Here is a 6007-nt window from a genome sequence, read left to right on the forward strand (position 1 = left end):
CACAGCATGGGTGAACCTAAAAAATATTACGCTAAATGAAATAAGCCAGATAGAAGGAGACTTATATAAAGTTTCTATAATGGGTGAATTCATAGAGACAGAAATTAGATTAGAGGTCTCAGGAGTTGAAGGTAAGAGGATGGGGAATTATAGCTTAATAGTTATAGTTTCTACTTAGGTGATGAGAAAAATTTTGCAGATAGTTGCACAATGCTTTAAATGAAATTAATGACACTAAATTTTATACTTTAAAAAGTTAAAATGGCAATTTTTATGTTGCATATATTCTACCAAAATTTAAGAAAATTAACAGTGTACCCAACCCAGGGATTGAACCAAGGTCTCCTGCATTGCATGCTGACTCTTCACCATCTAAATCACCAGGGAAGCCTATAGTGTACCCAGAAAATCATTGAAATTCATACTTTAACTGGATGAATTATATGTAATGTGAATTATATTTCAAGAGAAGGGATTTATGAAATAAGCTACAGACTGGAAGAAAATACCTGCAAAACACGTATCTGATCAAGTTCTTATATCCAAAGAGTGTACATGCAAAGAACATTTAAAACTCAACGATAGTGCTCGCTTCGGCAGCACATATACTAAAAATTGGAACGATGCAAAGAAGATTAGCATGGCCCCTGCGCAAGGATGACACACAAATTCATGAAGCGTTCCATATTTTTTAGTACAATGATTCATTTTTCCAATTTTTAGTCTTTCAGTCATTCAAATTTTTCAATATTAAAAATGAGATTACAAAAAAACCCACAAAACTCTACAATAAGAAATGAAACATTCTAATTGAAAAAATGGGCTAACAACCTAAACATTCTTCTTACCAAAAGAAATATATATGTGGATTGCTAAGAATATGAGAAGATGGTAAATCATTTGTCATTAAATAACTGAATATAAATACAACAATGGTATACCACTATACAAGTATTAGAATTACTAAAATTCAAAATTCTGAAAATATTAATTCCTGGCAAGGATTTGGAGCATAAAAAAACTCTCATTCTTTTCTGATGGGAATAAAGAAATAGTACAGACAAATTGGAAGAAAATTTGGCAGTTTCTTACAAAATGAAACGTGGTCTTACCATATGTTCCAGCAATTATGTTTTTAGATATTTATCCACTGAAACTGAAATTTTATGTCCACACAATAATCTGCAGATAAATGTTTATAGTAGATTTATTCATAACCACCAAATCTGGAAACGACTAAGATATTTTTAAATAGGTGAATAAACTTCAGTATATCCATAAGATGGGATATTTTTGAGCGATGAATATACATGAGCTAGCTACCCACAAAAAGATGCATAAGAACCTTATACGCACATTGCTTAGTGAAAGAAGGTAGTCTGAAAACAGTCTGAAGATAGTATAAAGCGATTCTATACTATATAGAGTATAGTATGATTCCAGTTATATGACATTATGGAAAAGGCAAAGTTACTGTTACAATAAAAAGTTGAGCTGTTTCTATAGGCTTGGGGACAGGAAGTGTTGAGCTATTGAAGCACAGAAGACTTTTTTCTTAAGAAAGTAAAACTATTCTATAGGATGCTGTAATGGCAGATATTTGAAATAATGCATTTGTCAAATCCATAGACCTGTAAAACACACAAGGCAAATGCTAAGGTGTCTAAATTAAATACATATGCTTTTACATAGGGGATGCACAGGGGATCTCAGGATAGAAGGTGACAGACTAATCTAACCATGCTGTAAGTGCATGAAAAAAATCTCATGGAAATGCGTAGGGAAAAGTGCTGACATATGTGATACTGGGGATGAGCGGAATCTGTAGGATTAAAGGTTAAGACGCTATCATGAGCACTGTACTGTAAAAAAAATATTTTCTAACTCCTTTATTGGATAATGAATTTCTAAAAAGGAACAAATGTAGAGTAAACTTCATATTATGATAATTTTTTCAGAAATAAAATGGCATGGGCTTATACTACCACAACTTTTATTTAAAAATATACTGAAAATCCAAGATATTGTAATAAGAGAAAAAAAATAAGCATATAAAGACGTAGAAAGAAAAGGAAACAAAACTTGTTTGTTTGAAATGTGAAAAGTTCAGGGCACCAATAAAATGAACCATTTGAAATGCTTGAGTCAACTGGATGTCTTTTAGTCAACACTGTGTAATAAAGTAGAGTTCTTCTCATCTCCATTAGTTGTCAAATAACTCATTGTTCTGGAGCAATGACAAAGTTAGTAAGAAATACTCAGGGGGCAAGCCTGTGTCCTTATCAGTCTCTGTATATAGACTATTTTTTTATCTAGATATAAAATAGTCGGGGATTATAAAATGTATGCTGAAAATTACCAATCTGTTAGAGAGGGTGTCCTCTCTGAATTTTCAGCCTTTCTATCTTTGTGAAACTTTTCATTCTTCCTTGATTTTGTTTGTGGCTCAGTCTCAAATTTTACATTACATCAAAGAGGGGGAGATAAAAAGTTCTATGATTATTTTCTCCTAATTAATTTATCACTGAGAAATAAGAACACATATTAGAAATAAGTGAAGGCTTTATATTTTCTTAAATATTTATTCAAGTATGTAGTAGAAATATTTTCATTAATTTCCCAAAAGATTATCATTTTCTCTAAGTTCAGATTCATTTTACTTGCTATCAGATCCCTAATATTCTATCATTATCCAAACTTTTATCTGCTCATTTATTCATTTCTGGCATGAACAAATTAAATCTGGAATAATTAATGAGGATGTATATTCATCTTACTGTAAATTATGCATCACTAACAATTACTGATTCACCTTTTTAGGACTTAGCTAATGTGATCTAAACTTTCTTCTTGTTTTATCTTTCCCATGTTAATTTTCACAGAACTATTTCTCATTCTAGCAATTAGTAATGTTTATTTATAAGTTCATGAATTAATTGGAAAAATCCATCTCATTAAGAGATGAATTTCACTTAAAACTTACTTTTATTTTAATAGTGATTAATCCAAATTGAAATATAAAGTTATTTTAATCATTTGTGTACTACTAATAAATGTAATGATAGCTTAATCCAGAAAATGCATAATGTTTTTTGATCATAAGAAACACAAAGAAACAAAAACATCTAAATTTAAATACAGAGACATGTTTTATTGCAGAAATGCAGAAGAAGAAGATAAGTAGATTTTCAAGGATAAAAATGTATTACTTTAGGAAAAAATTCTGTGAGAAAATAAGAAAAATACCAAGCTAAAGATAAAGTGGAACACTAAAATGTATGACTTAAAACATATTTTTAGTTTTTAATGAATGGTTATATGTGTCTAATTGGTATGGTATTTCTATTTCATTGTATATATTTATGTAACAACTAAGTGTATTAAAAAGCAGAGACATCACTTTCTCAACAAAAGTCTGTCTAGTCAAAGCTATCGTTTTTCCAGTAGTCATGTACAGATATAAGATTTGGAGTATAAAGAAGGTTGAGTGCTGAAGAATTGATGCTTTTGAACTGTGGAATTGAAGACTCTTGAGAGTCCCTTGGACAGCAGAAAGATCAAACTAGTCAATCCTAAAGGAAATCAACCCTGAATGTCCATAAGAGGGAATGATGCTGAAGCTCCAGTACTTTGGGCACCTGATGCAAAGAGCCAGCTCATTGGAGAAGACCCTGATACTGGGAAAGACGGAGGGAAGGGGAAGAGAACAGAGGCTGAGATGCTCGGATGGCATCTTTGACTCAATGGGCATGAGTCTGCTCAGACTCTGGGAGGCAAGGACAGGGAGGCCCGGCGTGCTGCAGTCCATGGCGTCGCCAAGAACCTGACACATGCCTGAGCGAGGGAGCAGCAGCAGAACTTCTCGACACAGACTTCTCCCTTACGGGCTATGCCAGCTTTCAGCTTTCGCTCAGACGCCTCTCTGCACCTGAGTGTTGGCAAAAGTGCCTCTCACCTCCCAAACCCAGCTTGTGCAGAACAGTGATTCTCCGAAGGTTCCCCTGACCGTGGTCTTCCTCATTTCCCCCAGTACCGAGCCTATGCAACCTTGTAATTATCTTACCGTATAGTAAGAAACTCATTGCAGGAATCCACCCTCAATGGGAGGTCCCTTTCCTGCCATTTTAATAAAGCGATATTGTAGCTAACATTTAAGCCAGGCACTCCCCAGGCTTTACTTGTCTCTACACCAAGCATACCTTTCAAATCTTTCAATCACACAATGCTTTATCTAACTTGTGGGTTCTTTCCATAGATCAAAGAAGTAGAAATGGAGAATAGTAATTAGCAGATGATCAGATTTCTTCCCTGGCTTCCCCTTCAGTGAAGTAAAGTGAAGTGAAAGTCACTCAAATGTGTCTGACTCTTCATGACCCATGGACTATACTGTCCCTGGACTTCTCCAGGCCAGAATACTGGAGTGGGTAGCCTTTCCCTTCTCCAGGCGATCTTCCCAACCCAGGGATAGAAACCCAGGTCTCCCACACTGCAGGCCTATTCTTTACCAGCTGAGCCACAAGGGAAGCCCAAGAATACTGGAGCAGGTAGCCTATCCCTTCACCAGGGGACCTTCCTGACCTGGGAATCAAACCGGGGTCTCCTTCATTGCAGGCGGATTCTTTACCAACTGATCTATCAGGGAAGTTCTCAAAAAAAAAAAAAAAGAAGCTGCATGGCCAAACTGTGTGAGCAACATAAAGAAGGATCGTGAGGAGGCAGAGAGCCTGTACCCAGTGGTGGGTTACCCATCTCAGTAATTTCCTGAGATTTTTTTACCTGCTTCCCTTTAAAATGTCACACGGCAGAGCAAAATCTTCGGAGGTGGTTTTTGGAGGATGCTGAGTCCATCAACTCCCCAGATTGCTAGCAGTCTGATTAAAAGCACCTTTCTCCTATACCATTTATGAGTATGTAATGATTTTGCAAGCAGTGAGCTGTGAGACCTGATTTATTCAGTAACAATACTTCAAAAATCTGTGTTCCTGTCCATCTCCTTTATCTTTACTCTTGATTTACAACAAGATAGGAACATAAAGTACTCACTCTAAAGATGCTCATCAATTCTTCTTTCTCTCCAAACTGCTCACATTTTCTGAACATGTCTGAAAGGGTATATGCAATCAAAGTATTTGAAGAACACACTGCTCATTTGTCTTTTAAGCTCAAAATTTAATCTAACTGAATATTTAGTTTGAAGATTTGAAACCAGAGAAAGGAGTTTGGGACTAGTTCATGGAAATTCACGTAAGTACCTTAGGCTTGTAAGCTATCTTCTGTCCATAAATCATTTCATTTAATCCTCATAACAAGGCTATCAGTTAGGTATTATATAGACCATCTGATAGATATATGTACTTATAGAAAGTAACACAAATGCCACAGTGTATCCAGTTTTTTTTAATTTTTTTTTTTTTTTTTTTAGTTGGAGGTTAATTACTTTTCAGTACTGTAGTGGTTTTTGCCATACACTGAGATGAATCAGCCGTGGGTGCACATGTGTCCCCATCCTGAAGCCCCTCCCACCTCCCTCCCCACCCCACCCCTCAGGGTCGTCCCAGTGCTCCGGCTTCGAGTGCCCTGCTTCATGCATTGAACTTGGACTGGTGCTCTATTTCACATATGGTGATATACATGTTTCAATGCTATTCTCTCAAACTTATCCACCCTCACCTTCCCCCACAGAGTCCAAAAGTCTTTTCTTTATATCTGTGTCTCTTTTGCTGTCTTGCATATAGGGTCATTGTTACCATCTTTCTAAATTCTGTATATATGTACTAATATACTGTATTGGTGTTTTTCTTTCTTTATTATGTATAATAGGCTCCAGTTTCATCCACCTCATTAGAACTGATTCAAATACATTCTTTTTAATGGCTGAGTAATATTCCATGGTGTATATGTACCACAGGTTCCTTATCCATTCATCTGCTGATGGGCATCTAGGTTGTTTCCATGTCCTGGCTATTATAAACAGTGCTGCGATGAACATTGGGGTGCACGTGTATCT

General features: G+C 35.8%; 1 non-coding gene across 1 annotated transcript; it reads left to right on the top strand.

Annotated features, from left to right (window-relative positions):
• The first annotated feature begins 584 nt into the window (after positions 1–584).
• LOC136165662 (U6 spliceosomal RNA) lies at positions 585–692 on the top strand. The gene has a single exon (XR_010662666.1). It is a non-coding gene; the product is annotated as a U6 spliceosomal RNA (small nuclear RNA).
• The last annotated feature ends 5315 nt before the right edge of the window (positions 693–6007 follow it).

The sequence above is a fragment of the Muntiacus reevesi genome, chromosome 3 (assembly GCF_963930625.1).
Source record: "Muntiacus reevesi chromosome 3, mMunRee1.1, whole genome shotgun sequence".
In the NCBI taxonomy this organism is placed as follows: Eukaryota; Metazoa; Chordata; class Mammalia; order Artiodactyla; family Cervidae; genus Muntiacus; species Muntiacus reevesi.